Source organism: Cynocephalus volans, chromosome 2 (genome assembly GCF_027409185.1).
Source record: "Cynocephalus volans isolate mCynVol1 chromosome 2, mCynVol1.pri, whole genome shotgun sequence".
Classification (NCBI taxonomy): domain Eukaryota; kingdom Metazoa; phylum Chordata; class Mammalia; order Dermoptera; family Cynocephalidae; genus Cynocephalus; species Cynocephalus volans.
The window spans coordinates 179,949,806-179,963,499 of NC_084461.1; the positions used below are offsets into that span (position 1 = coordinate 179,949,806).

Here is a 13,694-nt window from a genome sequence, read left to right on the forward strand (position 1 = left end):
CCTCCGGCCCACTCTGTCATGCTGCCTTGTCCATTCCACCTCTGTGGTAACCTGCTCTCTCAATTCAATCCTAACCACCATTTCCCTTCTTCTGGTCCCCAGCTTTTGCTTCTGGACTTTCAAAATCATCTCCCATGTGTCTGTCTGCTTCTGCCCTTCTCTCTCTACCTTCAAGCATGTCTCTTGGGCAGAATTCTTCAGTGACTCCCCACTGTCCACAGGATAAAGTGCCAGCTTCACAGTTTGGCTTTTAGGACTCTCTCCAGTCTCACCCAACCTTCTGTGTCTTGAATCCCCTAATTCTCCAGCTCTCCAGCAAATACAAAAATGTATTGCCCTGTGTTTTTCTACCAATTGGATTTTGCTTTTTTTTTTTTTTTCTGTGCTTGAAATCACTTTCTCCTGTGACCTCTGGCTGAAGTCGTACGTATCATTCCAGGTCCAAATCAACACCATAGCTAATAGGCCTTCTTCCTGCCTTGGGGCAACAGTTTCTCGTGCTTCATGAGTCCACAGTGCTTTGTATGTCTAAGGTTCTTACCTCCCTTGTGAGCTCTATTATCTTTTCTGTTAAAATTGGTTCTTAAGGGCAGGTGCCAGCTGTTACTTCTTTGAACACGTTGCCCATGGTATTATGCAATACGTTGTTGGTTTCATTCGATGGGAGATTGCATGATCCCTCTTAAATCTCCCTTACCATTAAGATGTCATAGTGTCTAATAGAGAGGTCCATGCTTATACATAATGTTCATTTTCTCAAGTTCAATGTTTCCCAAATATCAGGCATTTTATTTTTTCTTTCATAGTTTTTAATGTTGTAGAGTATTACTTTTACAACCTCTCGTAAAATTTGATCAATTCCAAGAAATGCATTTTCATCTCACTTTCATGTCTTTGAAATGGGAATGCGTCTCACAACTGATAGCGTCTTGTGATCGTTATTGGACAGATGGGTGGTCGCCATTGTTTGTGTGCTAGCAAATGTGCCTGTGACTTCTGATGGCAGGACTGGACAGTCGTGGCCCCTGAAACTGTGTTACCCACACTGCTGAGAATATTGATAGCACAAAATCTCAGATGCCAACAATTATGAATTGAAAGTGATTCAGAAGAATCGACTTTAAAAATAAAGAAGTTTTAGGGATAATTAGCATGTTTCTTGACTTACAATTTTCATTTTTGTATATTAACTAGAGCGATATATGACAAAAATCTAGGTATAAATAGTATAAAACAGCTTTTTTATAAAGTGTAAAATAAAGACTTTATGATGAGCATGCACTGTCCCACAGCTTAATTGGCAGTGAGCTTCATTTCTTGGTGGCTGTATCCATCAGGGAACAAACAGAAGTCACTCTATCGGTGCAGGTCACTACAGCAGCTGGAGGAGCTGGGTCATGGAAAATGCCATGGGAGGTCAGGATGGTGTAGCCGGTGGGCAGGGGGGCAACCGTGGATGGTAAGAAGTCCACCTTGAGTGCCTCAGCTGGAAGTGCCAAGGCTTTCCAGGACATCACTGCAGTCCTTGAGACACTTCACAGAGCTGCACCAGCTGCATCCATTGGCTGCAATGAAGTGGATTTTAGGTGTGAGTCTGGAAGCCACTGCGATGCTCTCACCTGCCTGCATGTCTGGATGCAGCTGACTCTGGAGAACGCTTTGGCTTCTCCTGTGCCTTCCAGTACTTGAGCAGTTTCCTCTCTTAGGCACAAACTTACTGGAACCCCATGTGGGAGGAGACGATGGAATATGTGGTTCCTAGCCTTGGAAGGGTGGGGGCTGAGTTGACAAATAGACCCTCCAGCACGATGTCCATTAAATAGTGGTTTATCTTACAATGGATGCCAGCTTGAATTTAACAAAATACAGACTTTCCTACTTAAGAGAATCACCACTTTAAACTTAAATAATTTTAAAAAGAAAAATATTATCATTACAACTTTTTATAAATAGAAGTCAATCATAAAAAATGATTGAAACAAACACTAATTCCTTATGGTCTGCAAGGGCCATGAGCCAAATACCTGCCTGCTGTTTGTTAAAAGGGAGATTAGCAAGAGCTTGGGAGATATCACAGCCAATTCACACCCAATGGAGACTTTGACCTTGAAGTAGCTAGAGGTTTTGCAAAGGAGAGAGATTTTCACTAAGTGATATAATTATGTCACATAGAATCAGGGGGTTATAGCCGCTGCTTTGGGGCAGCACTGTCTTAATTTTCCTTCTGGGGTTTGGGGAGGAAAGGATGCTATTTGGAAGCCACCTTCTCAAAGTGAAGCTTTTCTGAGTGACTTCTGATGGTCAAGAAGGGAGAGGGTCACCAGAAACGTGGAGTGTGCCCACAGTGAGCGATGGCATGTTGGCTTGGAGTTGGGGCACTCCCGTTATTTCATGAAACAAAGCAAAGAGCAAGCTGGATTGGTCAGCCTGGAACACTCTAGAGGTGAGTTACTGAATAGCTCACACTAGGCTGGGGAGCCTGACTGGTGTCACCAACAGGCACTGCCGCTGTGACTTCTCCCTGCCTCTCCTAGCCTCCCGCCTCCTTTTCCTCTTTGCACTTTAGGTGAGCATCTGCAGTGTCACTCTCAGTTCTCCCTTCCTCCATGGGCAGCCAGCTTGACTGCAGCTCTTCTCCTGGAGCACGCTGCACTGCTGAATAAAACCTCCTTCTAGACAACTCTATTACACCCCAGGAAAACAGAGTGGATGCTTTCCTGGTGCTTCCCAGGACCACTCAGCTCTTACACAAGATCCACACAGACAGATCTGTTTGAGTGGACCGTGTGTGCCTCCCTGGGACCTGAGATGCAGATGGGAGTGAAGGAGGGGAACCGTTTCTATTCGACTGGGCTTTCCTGGGGGGAAAGAGATAAAAGCCTGTTCATTTAAAGTCAGTGGGAACTTCTCTGGTTTACCACTTGGCGTTGGTCTGTCTTACAGCACTGAATAAAGTAAAGGCTGGGCTTTTCTTGGCTTTTATTCAGACTGAAATTTCATTCTGCTACTTTCCAACAAAGGCTCGGCTATCCAGAAATAACAAATGTCTTTGAGCCATCTTCTTGCAACTTTTATGTGTTTTCTTCTGTCTTTGTGTCCTTCTCTATCACTCTTTTTTTCTCTTCTCACCTTCCTTATCTTCCATAAGGTTGTTTTTGCTTTTCTTCCCATGGCTCCATCATTGCTCTTCCTTGTAGTCCCCCTGAGTGGGCAAGACTGTGGCTAGCTTCTAACCAAGAGAAGATAGGAAGAGTGCTGGGTTGCGCATGCTTATGTCACATAGTACTGTGACACTCATCTTGCTGGGACTCTGCGTTCTTGGCTTGATGAATAAATGGTCCATGTTGGGGACTCATCAGGCAGGAACAAGGGCAGCATGGAGGAGCGTCTGCCAACAGCCTGCATGAGTGTGGGAACAGGTTTTTCCCCTGCTGAGTGTTCAGATGGGTCCCCAGTTCTGGATGGCAGCTTGACCACACTTCTCAGAGGACTCTGCAAAGCCATGCCCAGACCCCTGACCCACAGAAACTGTGAGATAATAAATGTGTGTCGTTTTAAGGCTCAACATTCATGGCAATTTATTACACAGCAATAGCTGATATAATCACTTTGCCTCTTTTAAAAGAAAAAAAGTCAGTAGCCCCCAACATATATTTTACATTATAGAGCCTGCATGGCATTTCTCTGCTACTCTGCATCTGCTGCCTCACTTTCCCCCTGTTATCATTGTATTCTCATCTCAAAGTGTTGAGATAATGATCAGATACTGATGGGGACTCATCCTGTCAGGGATTAATAGGTAGCCGGCTTCCTGCTGACACTGCATTCCTTATGAATAATGTGTTCCTGATGAAACCTCTGGATAATTTGTAGGCCACCTTCACTAACAGAGCATTTCAAACAGCTGCTGTCATCTGTGAAATAAGTTTGGTTTTTATAAATGAACTGTATTATAAATCAATGAAACTGACTCTTAAGTACACTGGGATAATTTATGAATGTTACATAAGGTAGCAAAATCTGCTCTCAAGCTTATGATTAAACAGAACTCCACCTATGAGTAGAAAGCCCATCCCTCAGATGCTACCATGTGCGCTCTAGCCAATGTCATTGGTGACTGTCGCCTTCTAGGTTCCTTTTCCATCCCTGAAGATGGCAATAACTATCATTGAATTGATTTCTTTCTTCTACACACATATAGTTCATTGGTCAACTTTTAGGTAGCAGGAGTCAGGGCATGCACAGAAGTTGGATTCTAGTCTGGTTCTTTAAATGTATAAGTGACATGAAGAGTGACCAACACTCTTTCCTGCAGAGCAGACTCTAGCCTTTGTCGTCAGATCTCAGCAGAAGCTTGCATGAGAGATTTCCTGTCTTTCTCTCAGACTGTTCTTTACTGCTTTCTGCCTTGGGGAGCTGACTTTTATGGATGGCATCTGTAGGCTTAATTATCTTCTGGTTGGATGTCGCCAATGGGACACTTGGGAAGGAGACAGTGGGCAGGAGGAGGAAGGCTGTCCTGTTTATTCCATGGACTGCTTCCCTGCAGGCCTCGTTGGCTCCCTCTGTGATCCGCTCAGCCCCTGGAGGAAAGGGGAGTCTCCTCGTCCCTGCAGCAGGACTGCCACCAGGATCTTCTGCTGCTAGTGTCATCATTCATTGGGTTTCTGTCATCTTGCCTCTACTTTGGTCAGTGGCTCCTTTGCTAAGCCCTCACCAATTGCCCTTTGGGGTGTACCATCCATCTGTGCCCCGGACCCCTGGACAGCTGCCTGAATACATGGCCCCACAGAGACGGATGATCTCTCTCTCTCTCTTTTCTTTTTTTTTTTTTTTTTTTTTTTTAGCACTCACAGTTTTTATTATAGGGACAGTGGTGGCAGCAGCAGCTTCAATCCAACCCACCCTCACCTGCTTTTCTGGCTCGGGGGGGACAGGGGAGGCCCGTAGACCAGCAAGGGCTATGCTGAGACATGGAGGAGTCCAGAGCCCAACAGCAGAACAAATGGGCGTGGGGCCCAGGGACATAGACTATGTACAGGAATTAGGGGCTTTTATCCCAGTGCTCTCCTGGGCCAGGGCACTGGGCGTACCAGGACGGGGCTGTGGGGAGGCCTCAGTAATCCTTCACTCAGCTATTTTCAGAGATGAATGCATCGATGACCTCCTTCATGGCCAGGTTGGGGATGAGCTGTTCCTGGATCAGGGGGCTCCAGGTCACAGGGCTGAAGTGGCCCACACACTGCAGGTGTTCCTCGATGTCCTTGTAGTCATAGGTGATGCCACTTGGCGTGATGCAGGGCTCACACATCAGCTCAAAGCTGATCTTACCACACAGGTAGTCAGGGATGTCTCACTTTCTCTTCTCGTCCACCTGAGAGAAGAGCTCATCCATGTCCACCATGTACTCATCGTGCCAGGCCTCGATGCAGGCCTGCTGGGCCTGGAGATGGCTATGGTCTTCGTAACCTTCGTGGTGCTGCTGGCACTCTTCTAGCTCCTTCTCTAGCTTTGCTGCAATGAGCCATGTGAGGTTGGGGTGCAGCTCGCTCTCCTGGTGGATGCGCCGCTCCTCGATGCTGTTCCAGCGCTGCTTCTTAGCAGGGCACTGGGGAGGTAATCCCCAAAGTTGAGCCACTGCTCCTTGGCCAGGCTGTAGGCTCGCTGCAGGTTGGCGATGGCCTGGTCATAGCTCTCCATCTCCAGCTGGCACTACCCCAGGAAGGAATGCACCTTCACGGGCTACCCGTCCAGCTCCAGGGCGCGCCGGCGTTGGCCAGTGCTTGTTTGTGCTGCTGCACCTTCAGGTGGCACAGGGCCCGGTTGGTGTAACACACAGCCACCAGGGGTTCTGGGAGATGGTGTGGCTGCAGCAGGCTGTCGCCTTTGGGTCCTTGCAGCTCACGAAGAACCGGTTGCCCTGCTCTTTGAGCTCCCATGTGCTCGGGCTCTTCTCAGGGCTGCTGTTGCCGGTGCCCTCCGTCTCCTCCTCGCCCGTCATGGCCTGCGCAGTCTGGCTTGGGCTCTGCTCCGGGGCCACACCCACAATGTGCTGCTGGGAATCACGGGTGATCTCTTGATGGACTGCTCCACACCACCTGTTCCCTCTGCCCTGTCGCTCCCCTTCAAGCAGATAGCCAGAGGGGAAACTTCTTCGATTTGCTCCAAATGTCAACATCCAAAAGAGGATTTGGGGGTCAATGCTGTCTAATTCAGATGCAGGAAGAACCACGGAGGAGCTTCTCCACAGGTCAGGCACAACACGGGCATCCTGGCACAGTCGTGAAGGTGTCAAGACCCCAGAGAAAGATGCGCCTGGGAAGATGTGTGTGTAAGGAGGTGCTCACCAACTCAGTGGTCATCCCAGAGGCAAGCTCTGTGGGCACAAAACCAAAGGACCACCCACCTGGGCCCCATATCGCACTGTATACTGTATACCTCCCCAAGAACCTTGACACCATGTTGTACAAAGTGGGACGACTACCCAAGATAAAGATGCCTGGCACATATTGAGTGCTTACTGTGCGGAAGACAGCAAGTGCTGGATCTATGTGAAGTAACTCTCTCTTCCCAAATCTATGAGGACTTTACAAATGGGGAAACTGAGGCACAGTAAGGTCAAGGAAGTTTTCCAAGACCATGTGATTAGTAAGTGGCAGAGCCAGGTTCCAAACCCAGACAGTATAGCTCCCAGGTCCTGCTACACTTACTGTCACTCATAAAGATGGAAATTAAAGGTCCTTACTAACCCAGACAAACCCAGTTAAATGAAAAGAAAGCTGTTTCTTTTGCACATGAGTTTCCAGTGACATTCACAGTCAGGCAAAGCTGGTGATGCCAAGGGACATTCCCTACAATGCTTGTGGAGAGTTGTAGATGTTATTCATATCAAGGACTCCACAGGAGGAGAGTTCAGATTTAAGATTTGCTAATATTTTAGAAAGCCGTAACTCCTAAAGCAGGAAAGGATGCTAAGAGCCATTCAGTCCAGTCCTCTGCTTTTATGTCACTTCCTCTCCTTCCTCACAGACTCCAGGAAACATGCTGTAGAGCCTCCCTCAGGTCCTCATCTCGGAATTTAATTCTCACCCCTAGCTCAGCTAAGAGAGCCTCTCCCTGGCCATGCAATCTAAGTTCCCCCTCCAGTCCGTCCCTTTCACAACAACCTGTGTATTTCTTCAGAGCACTAATCACTCTCTGCAATCATGGTTAGTTTGCTTGATGCCTGCCTGTCTTTTCGCCTTCAGGATGGAAGCTACATGAGAGTAGGTATCACGTCTGTCTCTTCCCTGCTCCTTTCCCAACATCCAGACCAGGGCTGGACAGATGGCAGGAAATAAAGTCATATTTGTTGAACGAATGAGTCATCTTATGGTTGAGACTCACCAAGTGAATCACAGGCATGCAGGCTGTCCAAGTTGGAAATGACTTTAAACGTCTCCCAGTCCAATTTTCTACCCAATACACAAATTCAAAGCTTTATGCATTACAGAATCATGTCCGCAAATGTTTCGCTGACTTTAATTTAAGGCCATTTAAAAAAGAATGCCATTCTTTTGTGGACAAAGAAGCAGCTGCTGTTTCATCGTGCACAGAAAGTGAAGCTCCCTTGGAATCTAAGTGTATGTCATTGGGTAACAACTTACAAAGACTGTCCGTTTTAGAAATGGCTGTTGGGATGAGCAAAAGGCTGAAATCCCGCAAATAGTAGGTCATTTGATTTTAAAAGTCAGCTTTTGTTAATGAAATGCTTTGCTTTACTCAAACTATCTCCGTATCTACAAGGGCCCATTGTCTGCCTGTAATATACAAACCCAGGGTTCACAGAACAGTTTCATTTCTCCAGAACATCACTTGAGAAAATGGTAATAAAAGTTAAAAGGATTGTTAGTGTCAAGTGTTGGTGAGTGTTGGTCCAAGAAGATATGAAACAAATCAATGCTTACTTCTGGGGAAGAGAAAAAAGAATCTGGGTTTGAGGGAGCAGTTAATGAGAACTTCAGCACTATCCTGGAATTTTAATGTCTTTCAAGGAGAATATATGGATGTATTCCAGGAGCAATTAAAATTTAATTAAACAATAGTGCTGTTATAAATCACAAAACTAAATATAAGTGTGTGTGGGAGGGGGTCAGAAAACAGCTATGTCAGCATTAAGATGTTGTACTCCCATTTTGACTTTATAGTGAGACTCAGACTTTTTTTGTTCTGCATAAGACAAGAGATGACCAGGGGCTTTCTGGAATATTCCAGTCAACACAAGCCCCAACACTTCTCCTTGTAGACCATGCACATAGTTCTGAAGTTGATTGCAGTCAGCATTCCCCACGGGGATTGCTTGGAGACACACAGGAGCTGAAGAGGTGTGAGATGGAGAGACTAGGAAGAGAGAGCAGTGGAGGAGCCTCTCACCTTGCTTGTCTCGTGCCTAAGGGGGTGGAGGAGACACCTCTTTTTGTCTGTCAGCATCTCCCTTATCCAGGAACAGCAGGTTCCTTCTGGGACCTGCTAAGCCATATGGTTCCCAGAGAAGTGGTCATGTTTCCATATGTCCTTCCCTCCTCCAGGATGTTTATAACTGGAATTGGGAAAGAGCAGGGTTCTTATTGGCTATGAACCATTATCCATAAAACTTGGGAGCTGTGGTCAGCTGCCTTGCCGACTCAACAAAGAGTTCAGGTCCCTGGTGAGAGAGAATAGAGAGGAATGAGAGACGGAAGAGTCTCACTGGCCTTCAAATCCTGCTTCCAATTTTCCTGATGCTCGTGCCCTTCCTACTGTTTAATTGCCTGCCCTTCTTTAGATTCCATGAACAGTAAAACTTCCATTTTGCAGAGGGGGGTCCCAACTAATTCAAGGTCAGGGACTGCACTAAAACTCCTCTCAGGAGTATGGATGCAGAGATTATGAGGAGCTCTGCTTTAATAAAATCTCTTCACACCAGATCTTTTCCTGTTTCTGGCGTCTGCCTGAGGTGAGACGAAGCAATCACAGGTGTCTGATAATTCCAGCCTTTTTGGCAAGAAAGGATGTAGGAGAAGCCAATAAACTACTTTAACACATTCAAGGTCACCATGTCTCTACCAAGTACCAACACTGTTTCATATTTATGCAATGTATATTGAATTATGTATTAAACTCACAGAGTGTGCAAAAGAATGGCTCTGTGTCTGACAGTCTGTTATCCTAGGCACGGAATGTTCCAGAAGAGCTCCTGCTCAATTAGAGAGACTGTTGCTTGCACTTAGAACATCTGTAGGACCACTGAGGCCTCGGGGTGCTACTCCCTGGAGGGATCCCTCTACAAGCTCTACTTCTCAGCGTTGATCAAAATCAGCTTGTCCATGAACACCTTGGCTGCAGCACATTATTTCACAAAGCCAGGCTCCAAAGACATCAGAAAGCAGATGTGTGACTCTACAAAGGGATAGGAGGAAAGACTTTTCTAGAGGCCCCACACTCTGCCTGCTAGTCCTCATGGAAACTCATCAGCCATGGAGTCTGATATGCATGGACATAGAGAAGGGGTGCACAGGATGGATTATCCGAGGGGCATTTTATCCAAGCTATGAAAAATGCCTGCTGAATCGCTCCTGTTTCAATATAAAGAATGATTTCTACCGAGCTAATATTTTTCTCACCTAAAATAACATAACTCTCCCCTAAACAGGACTGGACAAATGCTCATATTCTTGACTTTGCAGTCATCTCTTTCTATAGGGCAGGGTCAAAATTAATTCTAAAGGCTCTGGATTCAGATAGACATGGATATAGTACTGGCTTAGCTGCTCAAAAACTTGAGAAAGTCTCTTAATCCTTCTTTGGCTCAATTTCCTCATCTGTTATATGGGGATAAGACTCATATTAACTAGAAACACATGAGTTGCCAGCAATTTATACAATTAAGGGGTTATTGTCCTTGAGAGGCAGAAGTCTTGAGGCACCAGTTCAGTTGCTCGGCCACGTCCAAGGGGTATAACTCTGTGATTCCTCCAATCTTTTCCTCATGGTCACTGGATGGCAGCTGCAGCTCTTGCTGTCATATCAATGTTCAAGGCAGGAATAATTGGGGGTGCTACCCTATTCCTCTCCTTTCCCTGTCTGCACATTTGTTACTTTGAAATAAGGAAGCACAGGTTCAACTGACTATTCTCTACCCAGCCCTACCCTTAAACTTCCATTTGCATCTTATTGGCAAGTACTATGCCATAGGCCTCCCTTGCTGTAGGGAAAGGGACATCTGCTTTTTTGTCCTTAGTTGAAAGTAGCAGCAGAAGGGAACGTTGAGAATGGATTTTGGGTTAACTAAATGGCACTTAAATGTGAAAACTGAATAAAAATTGCACGTGAAGCAACCAGGTGCTCAATAATTATTGATTGTTTTTGTATTGGTCTAGCAAAGCCATTCATTCACATTTCATGTTACGGAAATGCCTCTATTTATTTTGGTAGATATCCATAATGTCATTTTTACGAGTATATGTGTATTTTAATACAGCATTTTTGATCTGGCCAGTGTTTTGACATCTTGCTAGTTTAACATTTTCTTGATAAAAATCTTGATAGACTTTTTAATGTCTCAAGTGACTTGTCTCTAAATATCATTACTGTTGCTGGGGTCTCTTTTTACCCTTTTAAAATTTTTAATAAAGTTTGTTTTCACTTTAGAGGGTAAGATGGTGCCAGAAACATAGTATTTATTTAATAACTCTTGGCAGGTGGTAGTACTAGCAGTGGTGGTGATACATCTGCTCATATAATGTCGGTATGTTTTCTTCTATGCAGGACACGTACCAGACATATTGATTATTGCTGTCGTAATCCTCTCTTCTTTGGGATTTTTCACCCACCCACAGACATTTTGAAGGATGTGCTTGGCAGCTAAAAATAAATTTAACCTACATGGAACACAATTGGACCTCAAACCCAGAGGAAACCAGTCTTCAGGAGAGGCAGGATAATAAGGGCCCCTCTCCTGACAGAAAACAAAGTTGGAGTCACCCGGAGGTCCTGCTCTTGTAAGGTCATGTAGGCTTGAGGGCGGTGTTCATCTGGGACATGAGCAGGAGGAGAATGGATTACATATGAGGCATAGAGAAACAAGACAGTCTGCCATCCCCAAGAGAGGACACAGTTGGGACTGGTAACCAAATCTTATTCATGACAGGGCACTGCAGTAACAATCCAAGAGCTCATGCCTCAGAGGCCCATGGAGCTTCCCCAATCCCATCCTCAAGAGGCTGTGTTACTTAGTTTAACTCTGGGTTCTGTGAGATGATTATGCTTTCAAATAAATCCCTTTTGTTGAGCTAGTTGGAGCAGAAGTCTGCTCTGTGCGCTTTTGATCAGATATCACTCTGATCAAAAGTGCACAGAGGTATATAATCTTCATAGAGGTTTCATAGGATATGGGTGTATGGTTTATACCATGTCTCCAAAAAGCCATGTATTATGAAGTAACCCCCATGTAATTATAAATCCCTCATAACCCACTTTACAAGAATTTTTTTTTCTTATTTAAATGTATTTCCTTTATAAAGAATCCAGAAAACAGAACAACTCAGAAAAATAATATAGAAGTTATTGGCAATCCTGTGACTGGACCCCCCCCCCCCAAGTCCTGTGAACCTGTGGTATACAGAATGTATTCCTTTAGATGATGTGACTGTATGAGTTACAGTATTATAGATAAACAATGCTGGCTGGTGAAACAGGTAAACTCTGGTACCTTGGTGTCTTGACACAGTAAGTCTATTTCTTTTTGGTGTCATGAATAGATACGATTTGGCAGAGCCTTTTCTCTGTGTAGACACACTGGATGTCCTGGGCCCCTGCCCCCTTGTGGCTCCATCCGCCTCCAGATCCTCTTCAGAAGCCAGGCTGTGGAGAATGGGGAAGGGACCCAGCAGGTGCAGTTCGTACAGGCCATGCCTGGAGGTGGCTACGTCAATTCTCCACATTTCAGCAGCCCATTCTCAGTCATGTAAACATGCTTGGCTACAGGGAGGTGGGAAACACAGTCCCACTGTGTGCCAGGATGATGATGAGGAATTTGACAGGCTGAGCAGTCGCGGTGTTTGCCGCGATGTCCTGGGGGCAACCGTTTCCGTCCATGGCATCCAGCTTCTCATCAGCCTCCCAGCCACAGGGGTTTTCCTGACTGTTTAAGGTCTATAAACCACGTTCATTGTTCTTGCCTGTTGTCTTAGTCTGCTCAGGCTGTCCTAACAAAATGTCGTAGACTGGGTGGCTTAAACAACAGAAATTTATTTTCTCTCAGTTCTGGAGGCTGGAAGTCTCAGATTAAGGTGTCTGCAGGCTCAGTTTCTGGTGATGGCTTATAGATGGTCACTTCTTGCTGAGTGCCCACAGAGCCTTTCCTCTGTGCGCATAGAGAGACAGGGAGATCTTGTGTCTCTTCCTCCTCATAAGGATACCAGTCATATCAGAGTAGGTCTTCATCCTTATGACCTCATTTAACTTTAATTATTTCTTTAAAGGCCCTATCTTCAAATCCAGCACCTTGGAAGTTAGGGAGTCAACATATGAATTTTGGCAGGACATGATTTAGTCCATAACACCTGTTAAAGGTTGTTTAACCCTCTTCTGGTAACACCACCTTGATTCTCTTTCCAGGAACCACCATACCTTCCAACCAAGTCTGTGTAGTTCAGTGAAGGTAAAACTCCCTCATGCCTGGCTCTTGGAGACAGCACATAACCTGGGTCTGGTCCATCAGCCTGTGAGTGGCGAGAATGGGCATGTGACCCAAGACAGGCCAATAAGATGCAACTCTGAAAACTTTTTAGGGACCATTTAAGAAGCATATTAGTTTCCTAAGTCTGCTGTAATGAATGATCACAGTCTGGGTGACTATAAACAACCATGATTTATTATCTCACAGTTATGGAGGTCAGAAGTCTAAAATCAAGGTGCTTCAGGGTGGGTTCCTGCAGGAGCCTCTGAGGGAGACCCCTTCCTTGCTTCTCCCAGCTTGTGGAGGCTGCTGTCAGTCCTTGGTGTTCTTTGGCTCATAGACACATCACTCCAATCTCTGCTTCCATCTTCACATGACTTCTTCCCCTCTCCTCTTCAAAGGACATTTGTCATTGGATTTAGGGTATACTCTAATCCAGCAGGATCCCATCTGGAGACCCTTACTTGTACAAAAACCCTTTTTCCAAATAGGACCACATTCACAAGTTCGAGCTCAAAGACTGCTGTCTGCTGTATTTAGAGTTGTATTTAACCTCTTTCCCCTATTGCAATAGTCTTGACCCCTATTGCAATAGTTTTGACTAAAGTCTTCTTAAACATTTGTGACAAGTGTGAGAATAATATATATTTTTTGACATAGGCCATAGTTTACTAATCTCAAGGATTTTTGTACTTACTGAGGAGAACATTGAACGCTTTGTTGGTGAGGACTCTTTCTGTTGCATAGGAGATCAGGCTTAACCCTGCATAAGCAGAAAAGGGAATTTTGGGGGTGCATACAACTAGAAATTCCAGGGATAATCTTCATCATAGGTATGGTTGAATCCAAGAGCTGGAAAAACCGTCGTCAGGGTGTAGTGTCCCCCAAGCATTCTTCATTATCTCAACATGGCTATAGCAGCTGCAGTCTCGACACATTTGTCCCTTCAGGTCTAAGAGAGGAAGAACCTGCCCCATTTCTAAGAGTGCAGCACAGA

General features: G+C 45.4%; 1 pseudogene; it reads right to left on the reverse strand.

The window, feature by feature from the left end:
• Window positions 1-5,116: 5,116 nt before the first annotated feature.
• On the reverse strand, window positions 5,117-12,114 carry LOC134370711 (E3 ubiquitin-protein ligase CHIP-like; annotated as a pseudogene).
• Window positions 12,115-13,694: the final 1,580 nt, after the last annotated feature.